Source organism: Haemorhous mexicanus, chromosome 1 (genome assembly GCF_027477595.1).
Source record: "Haemorhous mexicanus isolate bHaeMex1 chromosome 1, bHaeMex1.pri, whole genome shotgun sequence".
NCBI lineage: Eukaryota > Metazoa > Chordata > Aves > Passeriformes > Fringillidae > Haemorhous > Haemorhous mexicanus.
In genome coordinates this window covers 98,724,077-98,744,158 of record NC_082341.1, presented here as the reverse complement: position 1 = coordinate 98,744,158, position 20,082 = coordinate 98,724,077, and the positions used below count along the sequence as shown (strand labels likewise).

At 44.8% G+C, this 20,082-nt stretch overlaps 1 protein-coding gene across 1 annotated transcript in view; it reads right to left on the bottom strand.

Annotated features, from left to right (window-relative positions):
• RIPOR2 (RHO family interacting cell polarization regulator 2) overlaps positions 1-20,082 on the bottom strand; it is a 108,284-nt gene that overhangs the window by 69,488 nt on the left and 18,714 nt on the right. The window lies entirely within an intron of this gene.

Sequence of the window (20,082 nt, the reverse complement as noted above, 5' to 3'; positions counted from 1 at the left end):
AAGCACCTTCCTGATCAGGTGTACAAAGAACAAGACCAAAGTAAAACTTGCTGTCTGTCAACAGGCATATTATTTGAGTATCTCTGTCACTCCTAATTTGGCAATATACTGGTCTGTCCTGTCACTGTGTTTCTTGAACTTCATAAAGCAAGTTGACTCCTTTGTGTCAGGTCCCTCAGTTTTTAAGAGGACCTTACCTACAAACTACTCTACACTTGTACAAAATCACATTTGGCCTTTAGGTAGTGTCTGAGCCTTGCATAGCCCTTCTGTCTTAGCAGTTCACTCAGGGATATGTCTGTCCACTGTGGGGCCTAGCACAGGCAGTCCCCCACAGCTCTGCTATCAGCAGTTAGAATGTAATGACAGTGAACCTGAACTGAGCACCAGTTTCTCAGTCTAGTAACTGCACGTGTCACCACACCCTTGGAAGCGAGACTCCCAGCACAGCAGACGTGTTTACTGCAGCTTCCGGCAGATGAGTCACAGATATAATGAGCTCTTCTCCAGTTATTATGTTGGGATTTTTTAAAGCTCTCCCAGCGGGTGTCTGCAAGACACTGCACAACTTGAACTGAAGATGGGACAAAGTCCATTTGAAGCACCTGGTCTCACCCCAGCCCAGGCCATGTTCATTAGCACTTTGGTCATCATAGGAAGGTGAAAACACCCTTCCCAGCTCAGGCACAGCTTTCCTCTGGGTGCAGGGTCCCTGGAAAGTGGTGCTGCATCCCACCCACTCATGCCTCCCCCTTGCTGTCACATCAGGTGTCTTGGTTGCACAACCTGTGAGTTGCCGCCATGCCAGGGTTGGGAAGCTGTGTTTTCCTAGGTGGATGTGGTTGAAGCCAAGAGCATCCCAGGACTGGTTTTCAGTGGAGCATTGTGGTTTGCCCACTGGGTAGTTCTTCTGTCACAGCAGCAAGATTCCTTAAGGAACTCCGTTCCCAACCGGCCACCCTCAAACTTGGCTTTGCTTTAAAATTAGATTTATTCAAATCCCCACGGACATGACAGCTTGGTCCAACAGGCAAGAGAAGAGAACTTGTTTCTGGCCCTGGTGGACAGCCTTGGGGAAGCCACTCCTCCTTTCCAGACATCCTCCCGCAGCCTTTTTCTTGCTCTGCTTATTTGAAATGAATTTTTCAGGCAAGGACCATCTCTGATTAGATGGTACTCAACAAAAGCATCCCTCTGCCTCAGTGTGGCCCTCCTGCCATGGTGCTGAGTAGATAGAGAAAGTGATGAAAAGAGAGAAACACCATTATTGGGTGATGAGGGGAAGCAGAGAAGAAGAGGGGATCAATGAGACAGAGAGGTATGAAAAGAGGAATAGTAAGAGACATGAAAGCTGCAGAGGAGAAGCATCAGTCTGGAGGGAAGGGATGCTGGCACAGGAGGCTGGGACCTCTCCTGGCACTGTCTCCCAGGGTCAGGGCTGGGAACCCCTGAGCTTGCAGAGGCTGGTGGGGCCAGCATGTGAAATGACTGCTGGGGGTGAGGGAAAGGAGAAGTGTGGAAGGAAAGACACCCACAAGATGTAACTCGTCTTAAAGCTTCCCGGCAAGGCCTACTGCCGGCAATGGGCAGCCACTGCCCATGGTTTCCTTGAAACAGCAGGAAGTGGTTGGCAGAAATCTTGAGCCCTTGTAAAGTCAATGGCTAAACTGCCCCAGGGTGCTGTGGAGCCTGTCAGTCTCTGACGACTGGAGCCAGAAGAGGCTTCTGCTCTCTTGAGGAAGGTTTTTGGGCTTGACTAGAATAAGTTGCAAGATAAATGATGCTACAAATACAGAATATATTTTAGATATGAATATTCAAATCAGAAAGACAACCCAGCAGGAAGAATCACAGAGAAAATACTGCAGCTCTAACTCTCCTGTGTTGTCCTGCAGTTGGAGGTCATTTATAATTTGGGCATGGGAAGTTTTAGCCATTTGCTGCTTCCTTTGGAAACGTGAAGGAGCAAGCCACACTGTCCTGGTTATTGTGGCAGCTCCCTTTTATGCTGCATTTCCCTGGGACTTAAAGCTATTTCCTTACCCACTGTTTTCTGTCAGCCTCTCCGGATGCCTGTTACCTTGACAGCCCTTTTTTCTTTTATTTTCAGGAATTAAAAGGCATCAAAAGCTGTCCTCTCTCCCGAAAACAACTGTCACCAGAATTAACACACCAGTCGGGCTAGTGATGAATGGTAATGACTCAGCCTCCATTGCAGATGCACAAAGAGGAGTTGCTTTGATTCCTTCCAGTTTGCCACATCGTCCCTTGACAGCAGCCTCACCTGCACTCCTCACAGCATGTGATGTTCCTTCAGAGACCTGTTCCCCAGGGGAGCACAGTGCCCTTTCCCTTGAGACAGGATAAATTAACACAGACAAAAACAGTCCACCTCACATAGATGTCCAGGTTTCCCTTCCCCCTGCTCCAGCTTTGCCTTTGGGGCAGCAGGATTTTGCCCTGGCAGTTTGTCTTTGCTGCTTACTGATCTCAACCATCAAGCCTAACAAAGTGACTTCCTCCCTGCTTTGTTTTGTAGCATATCTGAGGTTTTTCCCTTCTGTACCCACAAGAAGTATTTTTTTCTCATACTTGTTCAGCTGCTCTGAAACACAGCAAGTTATTTTCACCTGTTGGCTTATAAAGACCAATTCCACCAAAAACAAAAGCCCCCAATCAATTTTGCATCCACTGCAAAACTCTCACGTGCGTATTTTTCATGTAACCACATCTGATGCTGTTCTCAGAAAAAGCCACCACCCATTTTCTAAGATCCTGTCAACAAAAAGCAGGGGAGCCTGAGGAAATGTCAAAAACAAGGGTGGATCAAGCAAAAGGAGACAACTTCTACAGCAGCTTCTTTAAATTACTCCAACCTTACTCTTCTTCCCCTGCAACTAAGTTTATTAGGATTTCTGATCCAGGAAAAAGTCAAGCATTCTGATATTTTATCTCCAGATACAGGACTAAAAGCCATTCCTAAAGAAAAACAAGTGTAAAAAATTGTGCCATTTAGAAGTTTTGGGGATGTTTTAATTCAACCCTACCTTAAGTTACCAACACCTCCACAAGCAGCAGGAGAGATGAGTTGGCCATTTTCTGTGTCTTAAACAGCTCTGCCCTATTCACATCTCCTCCTGTTCCAGCACTAGAAAGATTCTCAGGATACAGAAAGTTGCAGATCACAGGGGTAGTTAGTGCCTCGCTTTGAGGGCACTAAATAGCCCCTCTGAGGCTATTCTGGGAGTGAAGATTTGACGGGATAATCTACATGGAAAAAAAAGGAGGGGAAGAAGTGATGAAGGAAGAGCAGATGATTCTGAGGTGGAGACAGTATGAAAGAGAACGTAGAAAAAGGTGCCTGACGCTGGTCAGTTTGGGAAAGTGAGTGTTCATCTGCATCCAGACTACTTGTAAAAGTTTTGCTCTGGATATTGCTGCAGTGTCAGTCCTCCAGAAAAACATGCTCCTCAGAAACCTGATAAATAGAGTTATAATAACTTGTCTAGTTGTTAACTCATTTGCAAGTTACATGGACTCCAGGGACTTAGATTATGTTTAGACAGTCTGTGTCAGTGTCTTGAGTCAGCTTAGTATAATTTTTTCTTTCCAACTCTTGAAACATTTTGTACTTTTTTGCCAAAAAATCTAAGCACTTTTTCTTTTTTTTTAATTTTTAAGTAGGGATATTCAGTTCCAGAGAAAACCTGGGAGAATTTCTCCCTTTTACTGTCCAGAAGGAGAGTCAGCAGGCCAGGCCAGTAGAAGACATGACTCATTGCACACAACTTCACAGACATTAAGAGCCCTGTGCACAAATCTTCACAAGGCTGTGAAATATACACCAAGCATTTTGGAGAGCTGAAAAAAGGGCTGTCTCCAAGAACCATTCACACAGCTGACAGAACAGTGGTTCCTTAGGACCCCTGTTGTACATTAGCCTTTTGCTCAGTTCCCCAGCAGACACACACTGCAGTGAGCAGGAACCATGGCACACGTGTTGTTGGTGCTGTTGGTGCCCTACTGGTGTCCATTCATGTTCCACACCCTGCTGTGAGCAGAGAACCCGTGGCATGCCCCAGGGGTGAGTGGCATTTGTGTGCACTCAAGTGTGACACAGCAATCTACAACACCTAGCACATCCCACCAGCACATCAAAGGCCACTTTGGCTTCTTCTAAGACAGCATTTTTTCATTCCAGTATCACAGTATTATCTTCTCATAGCAAAATATTATTTCAGTTCAAAGGGAGAAAGCAAACCATGCTGGATGAAATCCCTACAGAATGAATACAATCTTGGAAATTGTACTCAGTTAAGTAGTTCCCAAGTGGCTCATTATCAAAAGATAAGAAAATGGTCAAGCATGATTTTGCAGGGCCCAGCCTTGGATCTGGTATTATTCAATACATACTTTAATATCGTAGATGATGTTTAATATCCCAGAATAGATATGAGCACACTCATTACAATTGCAGATGCCAGGCTTCCCAGCATATGTACACTGGAGGACAGAATCAAAATTCAAGCTTTTAGTTCCAAACTAGAGAAGCAGTCTGGAAACAATTAAATGCAGGAGAATGATCTGTGGAGTACTATGCTCCAGCAGGAATAATCCTTATAAATGCAGGCTGAGGGATGGCTACTTTAGTAGCATGTTTTCAGAAAGAAGGCAGGAGACAGCAAAAGGGGATTCAGCAACAGCCCCCAAAACCAGCAGAAAACTGTCATTAGGTGTGATCAAGGGCAGAGACACAAAGTATTCAGGCAGGGTTTCAGGTTAATAAGGGCTCTGCCAAGGCAGTACACTGCGTTCAGACATCTCACTTCAAGGAGGATAGAGACTGTTGGGTGATGTTCCTGAGAAGAACAACCAGACTGTTCTGAGGGCTAGGAAATGTGAAATTAAGGAAAAGATTGGAGAAACTGTAGCTACTTCATTGAGGGAGAGAGAACAAATACAGGTGATAAGAGCAGTACTCATCCCTCTTCACCTTTGTTGTGAACAAGGAATCAGGAAGTGAGGCTGCAGAATGGAGGAAGCAAATGAGGAGGCACATTAGGTAGCAAACAAGCAGAAAATAGGAAGAAGTAAGTTTGGGAAAACCACTTTCCAACAGCCAAGACAGTGAAGCAGCAAAAGACAGTGCTTGGGTGAGTCAGTGCTGAGTGAATCAGAGTGCTGCTTTAACCTACCAAGCACATACAAGGCTTTTGAAGAACAGAGCAGAAAAGCAGCTATTGGGAATAATATAAGAATGATTGATTCTGAAGTCTTAGGGGAGGGCAGTGGGAATAGGGGATCTCTTGAGGTTAGACTCAGTGCTGTGTTGCTAGAGCAGCTATTGAGTAATACTGGATTTCGACTTGTTAAATTTATTTCTCAGTGACACTCAGCCAAGCGCTAAACTTTCCCACTGCTTGAGGGGTCCAGCACATTCCAGTGGCTCTTGACTGGAATGGGAATATTTTTGCTATTTCGAGCAATTAAAGTATCCCTACTATCTTTCTCCTTCTGTAAGAAATCTTCATGTCTGTTGCTTTTGTGTTCATTCTTTTTCCCTAGTTCTTTTGTCACCTATTCTGCTGTAATCCAGGAGGTCATTGTCGTCAGCAAAGAATAGAGGATGGATTTTTCATCCTTAGATGATTAAATCCCATGGGTTTCTCTCAGCAGTACCTGAGGTTGTTTCTATAAATTGTTAAAGAGAAGCAGTCTGAATACTATAATAATATGGGAGCATGCTATCCCCAGCATAACTAACAACTATGCTCAATCCTGCTAGGCATCACAACCTTATGTCTTACTAAAAGTCAGATATCAACTATATAATACCTTTATCAATGTGAAAAAATTTTACAATTGACCCAAGAGGTCTAGACAATATTCTAGTGCCTATGCCAAAGCCACAAGACCATCTCAATTTTCTCTACCATAATTTTTGTTAATAATACCTTTTTTTCTCCAATACTAACTACCTTGGGTGTTGGAAGAAATACAGGCAAGCAAGTAATCTCATTGTTCAGCTGTATTGCCATCCCAGGCAAAGGATATTGAAAGGTGATTCACAAGATTATTTTAGTTATATGTCAAAAAATATATGAGTTCCCCTTCTTTTCTTTTATGTAGGCTATTGGAAATAGAGTGAAAGCCCCAGGTCATTTATTTTAAACTCTCAGGTCACACTGTCAGACAAATGATGTCTGTGGGTGAATTTGCCTTTTCTTCACATTAATAATCCTGCCTGTGGACTGTTCAGTCTGGGGGCATTTACTTCATTGTGTACATGATGTTTCCAGTTTCTCTAACTACTGGAAGGAGTTCAGGAGCTGGTCTTCTCCCCCAGTCTTTGCTTCTTCCTGCTCCCTCCAGCCACCAGCCATTCTTTCTGCTTCTGGGAGATAGTTCTTGACAGAACTTATCTTGGGTATTTTGCAAGACAGTGTGGGGTATTTTTTCCTTTGCCAAAGGGTGTTTTTTAAAGACATTCTCCCATATTCCGGCAAACTGTGGGTGAGATGGGCAGCTTCAGTTGTGAGAAGGCTCAGACCCTGCCTGGGGCTGCTCCCAAAGGAGCAAGCATGCATTTCTCTCAGGCAGTCTGACTTAGTTGCTTCTATCTCCAGGACACTGCCAAGTCTCAGCATTTCCCCCTTGCCTACAATGCATTCTTCTTCTCATCAGCCCCTAAAATGCTATAAATTACTGTTTAACACCTCTCTTGCAGAGCACTTTGCAGGGACAAGTGGACATAAGGAACTGCTGCTGCAAATAAAGCTGCTGCACACAGGAGTATGAAATTCAGGCAGTGTGAAGAGTGGGTGCATAGACTGCAAGGGTATCAAAGCCCAGGAATTCCTTTGTTTGGGATCGCCCTGCCCGCCCCCCCCCCCCCCCCCCCCCCCCCCGCTTGAGCTGTTATTATGCCACAGCACCACAATTAAATTACTCAAAGAAGGCAGTTGTCTGGGACTTTGCTATGGGATACTTAGGATTGAAAGGACAAGGGAAACTTGTCTGTGTGAGCATGGTGTGTGGATGGGGTCAAGTGGGGGACCCATTGGTTCAGTGGAACTTTCCCCTGTGAAGGGGCTTCAGTCTCAGCAGTTAAATCTCGGACAGTGATTTAACTGCTGAGAGAGTGTGACTGTCAGAGTGGCATCTGAGTGGTCAGGTAGGAAGGTTTCACTAACACACATTCTATATCTCCAAGAGCTGAAACAGACCTAAACTTTGAAATTCCTCTGTTTTGTAGGAAGGCATCACTTCATTGTGGCTCACACAGGTAATGACAAAGATAGTGTAACATCAGCTTCACCAGTGAGGTAGTTTGGTTTCAAGCCCAGTCTGTTTTCTGTGAAACTTTTGCTGATACTGGCCTTGACTTAGGTGCTATCTCCCAGGCCATGTGTCCCTGACATCTGGTGCCAAGGTCCCAGGGAATCTGAACATTCAATCCTAAATAGTGTCAATTTGAGGACTCAAGCTTTTGATCCTTCTCCAGTTCCAACCCATACACTGCAGGTGGCCATGGCACAGTCAGCAGTGGGGTTGTATTAAAATTGGAACATCTTGGCTTTGGAAAAACAAGGAGCTGTTTCCAAAGAATGGATCAGCTTTCATATTGCCTACTGTGTGTGTGTCAGCAGAGGAGAACACTTTCATTAAGGACAAAAAAAGGTTAAGTTGAGATGGGTTTATTCTGTTCTGTACTTCAGGTAGCTTTTTGAGAAATTGTTCTGAAAAACGTCCCTGTTTTGTGTTTGCAGCCTCTTGGTACATTGGTAACACTCTGGGATCGAGTTCTCCGAATAATTGCAACAGCAGGATTTACTTCTCCTTTATCTGAAGCCCTAGGAAAAAAGCACAGCTGAGAACGGAACCTGTGGTAAAGGAAATCGCACTGCAAGGCATCCCCGCCCTGTGTGCCTTCCTCCTTGAGCAAGTGGTACAGGGCATGTGCAGGGGCTGGGTGTGCACAGGGCTGGTAATAGCTCTCCTGGAGGGATTGCTTCATTTTTGCTCCCACAAAGTAGGGCAGAAAAGAGGTTTTAAAAAATTATTATTTTTTAGCACTGTGTCTCCCTTTTTGCAATTTGTTGAAGTGATTAGCAGCTCAGAAACAGTGTAATGACCACAGCACACTTATTTGGCATTTTTGGGTTTGGTTGCTTTTAACTGAAAACCAACAGTTAGTTCTCCTTTCCCTGCAAAGCACAGGGGAGTCAATTGAAGGAATGTGGACTTGAGGTCCTTCAAGAGAAAGTGGTTCATTACTTTCCACTTCCACATTTTTCAGGATGAGATTCTGGCAGCTGGATGGACAAACAATGATAGCATTTGTAGAGTACCTTAGAATGAGGAAATCTCTGCAAACATTTGCATGCATCTGCAGTTCTCTACCCTGAAAATATAAAGGAAGCAAAGAGCAGATTTTCCACCTTTAAATAATGGCAGGTGTTGGCTATGGTATCCCAAACAGACTTCACTCATAAAAGGTACCTAAAACCTTCCATTGTCAGTACATGGCCAGGATTTTGGGTCCCTCCTGCTGCACTGCTGCACTAATGCTTAGCTGGCTCAGGGGAAGATCACCACCCACTGCATCAGTGATTCTTCAGCAGCCTTGATTTTGCTAATCAGCCTGTCTTTCATCCTGGCCCTGTTTGCTGAGAGAGCAACTTCAGAGAGAGCGGTACAACACAGAAAAGTAAAAATAGCAACAAGAGTTTCTGCAAAATGTGGCACTTCATGCAATTACTTTGCTTCCTGTTTGCATCTCCTGAATTTTCTTTTTCTATCAAGTTTAAGTCTTGTTTAGAGACTGCACACACACATTTTGAAGCCAGTATGAGGTTCTTCTAAACAGCAGTGCACTGTGGAGTTAGTTTCTCAAAGTAAACAGAAAATGGCTCAGTCTGATGTTAATGAATTTTAGTATTTTACACAACAGGAAATTCAGAAATAATATTCATGGCTGATGAAAAACAACAAGCTGGTCAAAAAGAAGGAAAGCCAGAAACAAACAGCATATCCCTTTGGTCTTTCTTCTAGGACAGGACAGTGTTAGGTTAATCTAATAGTCTTGACACAGGTTTCAAAACTTCAGAAGAGAGAAGAAATCGGTGATAACAAAGTAGTGCTCTGCACTGACTGACAAAGCAGCTACTGTGGAAGACACACCGGCATGCCCTACTTCATGCTCTCTGCACAGAGTGTTACAAAAAACACTGTAAAAAAACTTGGGGGTGAGGGGGGAGTATATTTTATCTCTATTTGACTTCACAGTCCTAGAGATGGGCAGAGAGGTGATACTGCTCAGGGAGCATGGCAAGAATGGAGCAGCAGAGTGAGGACTGGCAGTGGGTCTTGCCCAGGACACAGCAACTCACCTTTGCCATCCCTGTGGCGTGAGGCAGAGCCCCAGGGAGAGCCTCTCCCCACATTTTACAGGGTGTCCACCCCTTGCCACAGCACCCTTTCCTCCTGCCAGGGCTGGTGTGCAAGGGAATGGTACTCCTCCTCCCTGCTCCTCTGCAGAGTATGGCCAGGATGGGAATAAAATCAAAAGAAAAAAGGAACTTTTTCTCTCCATCATGCATCTTAGCAACAGCACCTACACAAAGATCTAAGTATAAGATCTTTTACCCCCCACCTTTCCAAGCAATTAGCATGCTGAAATGCAGAAAGAAACAGGATGGCAATGTCAAAACTGACACGTAGGAAGACCATTTCCTTTTTGCAAGGGTTTCACAGTGTGGACCAAGCTGGCTGAGAACAATTTCTGAACCTTTCTCCTCTCCGTGGAGAATTGCCTCTGCAGCAGCTTTGGTAACCCTCCAAAACTGCCTGCTTTTGATGACTGGCACTCTCCTGGTGGCTGATGCCCAGAAGGTCTCACATTTTAAAAGTAAGAAACCCCAGCCCCCATGGACTGCTCTCCAGTGAAACTAGGTTGCTTAAAAACATCTGAGAAGGTAGAAAACGAAGCCTGCCTGTTTGAAGTAGATAGGCTGTCTTTTGGAGCAGAGCAGAGAAGAAAGGCAGCTGGTGACATATTCAGAGCAGCGCTGGCTCCATCTGAGCCTTCTTTTGTCAGCCAGATTTTAAATTAATCTCAATCTGGTCTCTGAATCTTGCTGGCAAGTTTTCTGGTAAATTTAAGACTTAGAAGAGACTAAAGAAAGATGCTAGGCAGACAAACTTATGTTAGGGTTTCCAGGTGTGGCCAGCATTGCTTGGGAAGTTATTTGTGCAAACAGAGGCTGCTGTGAGAAACGTGGGGGGATCTCCTCCAGAGCTACACAGCTCCTCTGTGCAGGGGGAGCACACAAAGCCCCCTGGCTGAAACACAGCCAGGCCTATGCAGCTGGCCATGAACCAAATCTGGTTACTCTCATGAGCTGATATTCAGGGCTTGCATTTTGAATAAAGGGTTGAGTGAATCCAAGCCCTTTGGTTTTGCTGTGTTTTCCTTCCTAAAAGCAAATAATTATGTTTTTTTTTCCCTCTTAGCATTTGAACAATGTTATTTCCACACAAAAAGTATGCTGTTCCAGACTGCAGATGATGAATGGAGCAGACAAGTTGCAGGGAGGATGTTGCTGGTGGCAGTAGGGAACTGGAGGTGGGAAGGAAATACCTGAAGGAATCTCCTCATACATGTACAAGCCTTGTCATACATGAAACCTCCACAGAGTTTTAATCTTTATTTCTTCATGTTTAGTGAGATTTTTCCTCTCAGTGCCTTGTCAGAGTGATAGCCTGATTCTGACTCTCCTTGCACCACAAGGCTGGGATGCTGCCTAATGCCAACTCACCGAAACACCTCTTCCCAGAGCACCCACTTGTTCCTGTGCCACACCTGGGGATTAGTGACTGATTAAAGCAAAGCAAAAGGCCTTCTCTTGGAGATTTTAATGAAGTCCCCTCTGGTCCCCTTTTGCTTTAGCATTCAGTTAAGCAGTACATCACTGCTATGTTTGCAAGCCCAGCTCTGTAAGTGTGTCTGAATACAGCTGCTTCCATTTTCTAGGCCAAAGGTAAACTTTTGAGGCAGGCTATAAGCCTCCAATTAGGACTTTAGAGTAAATTGTGTTTTAGAAAATGCATTAACTTGTGGAATGAATCACTGAATTTGAAGTTGCTAGATGATTTTTTTTCCTTAGTGGTCAAGGTTAAGCATAACAAGAAAGAAACTCAGCGTGGGAGGATCACAAAATATGTTAACAGCATAACAGCAACAGAAGGACTGACCCAGCCCTATGAGTTTGTAGATTTTACTTTTTTAATTGCTTTTTGAGAGTGAGAATGAACTACCAGAGCAGCAATACACTGAGCTTTCAGCCCATGCTCTCTTGTTCCTTCATCTCTCACCTCCAGTCACAGTCAAGTGACTCTGCCTGGCTATAGTGAGCTCCAGCAAGTGGGGGTGATGAATCCTCGCTTGCTCAAGCCCTCTTTCCTGGAAACTGGGAAGGCAGAGCAAAGCTGTGCTGCACAGGATAGCCTCCATCTGTCAGACCTGACTGTGGGTGAGCTGTCACCCCTCAGATGCTTGCTCCCCATGAGCAGAGCAAAGCCACCTGAGACAGGGACACGTGTTCCTCAGTGGCTGGCTCGTGCTGGTGGAGGGGACTGCTAGGGAGCTTCTGTGATCCAATCCCCAGCCCAGACTCTTCTGGCTCTTACCTGGCCTTTCCTAAGATATACATGACAGTAAAATTACATTCATTAAAAAAAGCTCGCACAATACAGAAGCAAAAAGGTCACCAAAACCACTCCACTGCACCCATTTGTTCCTTTGGGGATGGGAGGCAAGAATAAGGGGGCTATGGCAGATGCCAGCCACAATGCCTGCCATACCCCTGGAAGGTGCACTTGCCATAGGGATGAGCCCAGCTGGAAACCTCAGCAGGATATAGACTACAGCTCCTCACAGGCTTGCACTTGCACATTTAACCTGAATTTGAGGGAAGCATATTGAGAAAAGCACTTTGCACAGGAGTAGCAGCACATCCTAAACATCAGGGTTCTCTTTATCTTCTATTTCATAGCCAGTGCTCAGGAGATCCAGATCCCAGATCCTCTGTGGGCAGTGCCCACTGCCTGTGGATAGCATCACCTCCTGATCTGCGTGCAGGAAAGGCATCACAAAGTGGAGCTGGGCACTTCTCTTGCCTGAGCTGCGTTTAAGATGTTGCTTTCTGTGCTTTGGAACAAAGAGGTTCCCAAGAGCACATAAATATATTATAAAGCAGCAGAACACTCAATAATTAATTTTCAGCAAGGAGAGGGTTTTATTTCAACTGGAATGACATAAAAAAGCCTTTTGGATTCTCACAGTTTGGAAGTGAAAAGCTGAGGTGATTCAGTCCAAAGACTCTTGTGCAGAAGGCTCAGACAACATGACCCAGTCCCCATGCATTGATACCCTGACTATATTTGGCAAAAATGCAATTTTCTGTGCAGAAAATACAGAATACATCAAGCAGCAAAACGCTTTTCAGTCCTTTCCTCTTACTTTGCAACTCGAATGGCCTTCCAGGTCTTTCATCCTTTCATTCAGAGTTGCAGCACCCCAGAGGATCATCCCACTCCTTTCCACCAACAGTGAGCACTCTGCTCATATGTGATGTTAAACCCTTTTCATATCCAGTCGACTGGTAGTTGGGAAATTGAAGATTTAAAGTGTATTAAGGCAGGAGTGGTTGATTTATGGTATTGCTGCTATTTTGCAAGTGTTGGGAACAGATAAATAATTCATTTGAATAATTACCCAAATACAAATGGAAGTTCATGAAGGATTCACTGTCCTGGGACAACTGATTCAAATAACTCTAGCTAGGGACACATAACTCTTTTCACCAGTACTTTGGGAGGCAGAGTGAAGCAGCTCTGCTTGTGTCAGGAAGATGTCTACATGCCACAGCTAGTTTAAGAGAACCAACAAAAGACATGAGATTTGCTGAAAATACACAAAACCTTCACGATCAAGGGTAGTGCTGCAAAGCTGGTTGCTATGAGAACTTTTTTGCATGCAAAGATACGTAGGATTCTCACTGAATGACTTACAAACTACTTATGCTAAATATCTCTCCTCATTTATTGTCTTTACTCATTTCACTGCTCGAAACCCAACATCAGAAAAATGACTGCCTCTACACAATGCATTAATTTCGAGACTGGATTTTTTAGTGCTTCCACTCTGTTGCTTTGTCTGTCATCCCTGGCAAATCCTGCCACAGCAGTATAGCTCAGCATCAGGATGATGGGGCAATGCACACAGCAACTCCTCCTTGCACAGCAGCACCTCCCTGCACACCCCCTTCCTCAGCTCTGCTCCACCAGACCAGCTGCCAGCAGTACGTGCCAGGGACAGACCCACTTGTCACCTGAGGGCTGAGAGAGGACCAAGAAAACTGAAACAGCTATGCAGCCCCCAGATCACTACCTAAAAATACCAATAAAAGCCAGCTGCACTGGCTCCTGGTGCCACTGCTGAGACTGAAGCCAGGGAGTTTTCATGTGAAGTTGGCATTCCCTCACCAATTTATCCAGCAGGTGTGGAAATTACGGATGGAGAGGCTCTCTTTTTCTGAGCTGTAATTAAAGTGCAGTAATACAAGCCTAACTACTGTGTGACTGTGGGCCAGCAGCTGGGTTGGTCCCTTCAGCAACAACTGAAGCGAGCTCGTCCCCTTTGCTCAGCAAATCCAGGAGTAGAAGGGGTATGAGGTGCTCCTGCTGGATCTCACTGCTGTTGTTTCTGTGTTTCAGTTACAGTAGCTTTTTTCCAGTTGCTCTTAGCCTGCTGATGCTTCTAGTGGGAAGAAGCCACCTCTATATCATACCAGCCTTCTGTGAATTTTTATGGCAGCTATTTTAGAACTCATTTCAGTGAGATTCCTCAGATTTCTCAAGTCTGAAATGCTATGTGTTCCTGTAATAATGATGCCACTCATAGCTAGAAGCATTTTTCCTACATTATTTATTCATTATTCTATCTGATGAATGTGGGATGTGTTATGAATCCATGGTAGGAGATCTGGAGGTAAACTCATTTGCTTTTAGTACTATGTGATTAAAAAGAGACTCTCTGTTTGCGTAGGCAATGAAGGTATTGAATTTCTCTTATCACCAAGATGGTGAAAAACTTGATTCCTTTAATTTCCTCCATCAAGGAAGCAACGACTGCCAGCACAAGCACATACAGTGTGATCTGTTCAGAAGATACAGAGTTGCTAGACTAGATATGTTCTCATCACTTGCAAAACGAAGAGCCAGGAAGTAGGCATTTAAAGGATAATATCAAATATTTAGGAGATAAAATCTGCACAGAGTGTAAAATGAAAGATTTAATCTGAGTCTTACCTTAAAGAGTTGGGTTTGTTTTCCTGTCTAGTATCTGCTGCTCAAATTCAAATGAAATGTTAGGAGATATTACATTTGGGTATGGGCAATATAGAGTTCAAAATTTCCTGGTTCAGGAATGTTGTCACTCAGGGTTTTGTTTCTGTCTGTGACAGAAGTACGGGCCTTAAGAACCAGGTGAGGTGGTCAGAAGTTTCATGCAGGTTTAAAAGGGGTTAAATGAAGAGACACATCTTTTTGGTTTCTTTGTAGTCCTACAGCTTCACCCTACCCTTCCAACAAAAGACCCCAAACCAAAAACCCACAAACCTCAGCCCACTTGATATAATAGCTTGCCATTTCTGAAGGTGAGCAGCATGTGGCTGGCATTCAGGAACTGCAGGGTGACAGACATGTAAAAATAGGACTGGTGTTCTTTGTCAAGGAGGGCATTGGTACCTGCAGGCAGTACCAAGACTTTTGCCTGGGCATGGAATAGAGAACAAACAAAAGATGGTGCTGCTTGAAACACTGCCAGGACCTGCACAGCATCTCAGAACCATGGAGATGGAAGAGTCAGATCAGCATGACCTAAATAGCCAAGAGATAGCAACACTCTTAGGCAGAAGGCAGTTCTTTTCCAGATGGCTGATGCATTCATTTAGTAGTCAGTCACAGGCCCTGGGAGGCACTGGAGGTATTGTGCACCAGTGTCCCAGGGGACAGACTGTGTAAATGTACTGATGGGCTACTGATGGGCTAGAAAATGCCCTACATGCCTTCACTGCTTGCTCAGCCCTTCTTCACTGAGCCCTGGGCTCTCCCTCTGCTCCTCACACCTCTGCCTGAGCCCCACAGCTCTGCTGTCACCTGCCCTGGGCAGAAGCACACTCCCAGGGCCAAGGACCCAGTGGTAGTTGTTTTTGCCTAGAGCTCTCCTTTGCTTTGCTTGCATGTTTTCACTTCTCATCATGCTCACAATGTTCTCTTTAATGCATTGTGGCACTTTGTTTCTCAAAGTATTACTTGCACAGCTATTTTGCTGAGTATCTTAGTGCTGAGGAAAGAACTGGTACAGGAAGACCCGAGAGTATAACGTTTCTTATTCAGTTGTCTCTGGAGGCTAGGAAGCCTGCAAGCTTCACATCCCAAGTAGCACAGAAATAGCTGCTTTTAATGGCCTGATGCACCAAAAATCCATGCTGGCTGCTGGAGCTAAGGTGTTTCCTCTGCTCCCAAGCCATGGACAGACCAAGGAACCAACACAAACCACTGTAGATGAAAACTGAGCAAACAGAGTCCCACCAAGAGTAATGCATGATGCACATACTTGTCAGCATTTTGGTTCTGGGCTAGCCTCCTGGCTTTTCCTGAGGGTGAGGAAGAAATCCTGGTCTCCCTCACTCAGCTATTGCCCCAAGCCCATTCTGGCACTTGTGGACACCCTGCAGACAGCAAACAAATCTTTCAGCCAGAGACTTTCAACAAGGTGCCAGTGACATTCCTCAGGGCAGTCCATCAGTGGTGACAGCTGAGACAGCCACCGTGTGAAGCCTCCCAACCTACAGCAGAGACCAGCAAGTGAGGTTGCCAAGGGTCACAGAAGGATGGTGGCTCCATCCATCTCCGCTGCTTCCAGAGTAGCTTGTGGGAAGCTACAGCATCACACCCCAACTGCAGCATCCACAACCACTGGGTACAAAACAGCCTCATGGTTGACAACAGACTGAAGGTGGGTGGAGAAACAACTCTTCCTCTTATGGCTTTCTATATGGTGGGGAGGGAAGGAGGACAGCAGAAGGATTAAAGATATATGTGTCTTCAATCACCCCAGATAAATTGGGAACTGATGTCTGGGAATCAGCCCCATTAAAAGGAGTGAAATTTCAAACTGTGTGAGAAATAAAAGTATATTGGTACAGCTTTCTGAGCACAACTTCACCAATGGAAACTCCCTCTCCTGCTAACAAACAGTGGGAGTTTTTTTTACTTTGGTGTCAGGAACTGAACTCTGAAGACAAATTTTCAATTGTCTACTTTGAAAGGATGCAAAAAAACCCCTCAAAACAAAACAAAACAATAAAAACCAACCAACCAAACAAACAAAAAACCCACCAAAAAAAAGAAAACAACAAAAGAACCCCCCAAAATGTCCATGGTGGGAATACAGAGCTGTACACATTTTGGTATACAGCTAATAAACTTATCTAAGAACAGAAGACATAATTTTTCTTTTAAAAAGGTCAAGTTTAACTAACATAAATATACTATGCTGGAGAGCAAATGCAAATCCAATGAAATCACTGTTAGCCAAACACCAGCTCCTACTGGCTATGCAACGTCTTAATCTGGTTTTGGACTGGAAACATTGTTTTCAGGAAGACAATTTATAATTTGTAGATAAATCATGGGACTGAAGAATTGCAGAAGCAGAGTGAGAAAGACCCACAGCTACTGCAGCTAAATCTGGATGCACCTTTGCCAGATTTTTCCGTTGAAGGAGAGGATAGAAAAGGGACAATGAAAGAAGGAGTTTGAAGAGCCGCTTGTGTAGCATCAGCTAAATTAAGCCCCTGGTCCAGGTAAGCCTCAGCTTACCTCCAGCTGTGCAGGAGGCCTGAAAGAGACACCTCCTGACAGAAAGAGATGCTGAAACTCTAAATGAAAGTTGTAGTTCACCTGAAGGTGAAAATCTCTTTCTCAGAAAAGATCCCAAATAACTTTCTGACAAGACATTTTGTACCATCTCAGTGAAGTTAAGCAATTTAGCACTAGAGGCAGAAATCACCATCAGTCATAATTTCCTCTTGATCTGAAAACTGGGGTCATGTGTGGAACTGGCAGGGCCCATCTCACCAGCAAACACTCAGCAGTCATATAACTCTTTTGTGAATATTTGAGAATTTAAAAAACTCAGGCACAGATGAGGAACAGGTTTACCCAAAAAGGGTCTGTCATCAGACAAATCCATGGCACTGAATAGAAGAGACTGATTTCTTGCTGAAGCTACTTGGCAAAATGTCCTCCCAGGGAAGATGCTGAGCATGGTGGCACAGTTGCCAGGAGGTCACTGCTTGACAAAAAGTTCTTCGCCACATGTAAAATTCTTTACTTCTCCTGACAGTAAGTCAATCTTTAAAGAGCAGTAAAAATATTTAAAGATGGCACAATGAAATAAATACAAATTACTGCAGCTTGTGCTCAGTCGCCTTATGCAAATCCCAGGCTGTGTTCTACATCGCATGCCCTCTCGTTGCGAAATAAACCCTCAGCAACTTTCCTCATCAGCAGAATTTTGGCAATCCAGGAAAATAAAGTGCACTAAAAACTGAGAATCTCATTCATAGAATAACTTAAAAGAAGAGCCCTTTGGCATTTTTGTTTATTTTTCTTTTAGCACAAAAGCCTGATTTTAGAAGCCACAAAGTCAGGTGGTAAAGACACCAGTTGATGATGATGGGGATGGAGTCCTGGCCTGTGATGTGTGGTGTGGAGAAGCCACACCTCCTCAGCAAGAGGTTGTGTTTCTACTTCCATCACCATTCCTGTGGCTCAGGGAGGAGATGAGCTTCTGGAAGCTCCCCACCTGGCTCCTCCTGTATCCTGCATGGCATCTATCTCCCACCTCAGCACCATGCTGGGAGCTGTTGCTGGCTGCTACCCTACACTGAATGGGAACATTTGTTAAGGACAGCGGTACAAAAGAAAAACCTAGAAGCCTAGAAAATTAAAATGGAGTTGGAAGAGACAGAATCACAAAATCACAGAATTGTAAGGGTTGGAAGAGACCTCTGGAGATCATCTACTCCAACCCCTCTACGACCTCCCAGGGCTGCTTGTTCCAGTGCTCTGCCACCCTCATTGTAGAGAAGTTCTTCCTCATGTTGAGGTGAAGCTTCTTGTGATTTAGTTTATGACAACTGCTTCTTGTCCTGCCACTAGCCATCACTGTAAACACTCTGCACCATCCTCTTGGCACCCATCTTGGAGAAACCCAGATGCATTAATGAGATCCCCTCTTCAGTCTTCTCCAGACTAAACAGGCCCAGCTCCCACAGTCTCTCCTCATAAGAGAGATGCTCCACACTCAAATTACCTTTGTGGCCTCCATTGTACCCTCTCCAGTAGATTCTTGTCTTTCCTGTACTGAGAAGCCCAGAACTGGGAACAGCCCTCACCAGGACTGAGTAGACAGGGATGATCACCTCTCTTGACCTGCTGGCCACACTGTTCCCAATGCATCCTAGGATACCACTGGCCTTCCTGACCACAAGGACCCATTGCCACCTCATAGCCAGCATGTCACCCAGCAGGACTCCCAGGTCCTTCTCTGCTTTCTGGTACATCAGCCTCCAAACTGTGATGGTACCAAGAGTTGTTCCTAACCAGGTGCAGGACCCTTCATTTTCTCTTGTTGAACCTCATTAGAATATTTCTCTCCACCCAATTCTCCAGCCTACAGATACTACTCCAGACATGCACCTTCTGCCCCAAGGTGAGACCACTCTACACAGATGTTTGCTAAATTGTGCCCTAACACCCTGGATTATGGGGATCTTGGCCTTTCTCAGCAGCCTGTCCCAGTGCTCTGTGGTCTCCGCCCTTAAAAAATGTTGCCTAAAGTCTAAGCCATCTCTGTCTCGCTGCAGTTGAAGATGAAACATCCATACAATGTTTACTTTTAGCAAATATGTTGAGTTGATGTACATTTTAAAGGAAATATATCGATTAGGGATCTTTTCCCTTATTTTTCTTGAGCAAGATATTTAGGAAGCCCTTACTTGCAATAATGTCAAGCCTTCCCCTCAATTTTGTTGACAGTCACTTGTCAAAGGGACAACAAAAATGAATTTTTGGTTTCATATCACACCCTTAGCTTTACAACAGAAATGGACTACAGAGCAGAAACTGACAGGTTTGTGCCAAGGGGTGGATGCAAAGTGTTGGTCAGACAGGTTCACTGAAGACTGGCTGGCTCTGGGAACACAACCAGGTGGGCAGCAGGATGATTATCATGTGTGAGCAGCCCCCTTGGTGAAATCAAGGCACAGCTGCTACCAAGCCCCCAGCCCAGTGCTGCCTGGTACCTCCACAGGCAGCTTTCTCCCTGTCCCCAGTGCCCCTCTGTGCCCTGCCAGAGGCTCCTCCCACGTTGTCCTGTCCTGACCTCACAGCTGGGTCTGCACACAAAAAAAACCAAACTCCAAATAAACCACACCTGATACTTGTTGCTGCCAGGAGGGGAAGTTTGGGATGTTTAAGTGGTGCTGCAGCCCCTGTGCTTGGCACTGGTTCAGCTCTGCTTGTAGCTGGCCACTTATGATCACAAACATATCTGATATCATGTTGTACATGAGCTGTAACAAGCACACAAGCTGCTGGGAGGTACAGGGCACGGCAGAGAGCAACCATGCTTGGATGAAGCAGTTTTGAGTGGGTCTTGGGGGGAAAGCTCTGTTTGTACATGACATAGAGGGGCAGAACATATGCTATTTTTGGCGGGGAATGAATAGGTTAATTCAGCTGGATAACATCAATAATCAGCTGCTGCTGGTAGTTTCCATAAGAAAAGGAAATACTTTACATAAGTAAAAGCTTACTAAAACTAGTAATGAAGAAAATAGAAGACAGGGAGGTTCATATGTAAGCCAGCCCACATTCTAGGACGTGCAGTGCCCAGCTGCAAGTGCTAGAGCTCTCCAAGTAAGTGCAGAGAGATGATGCTATTGC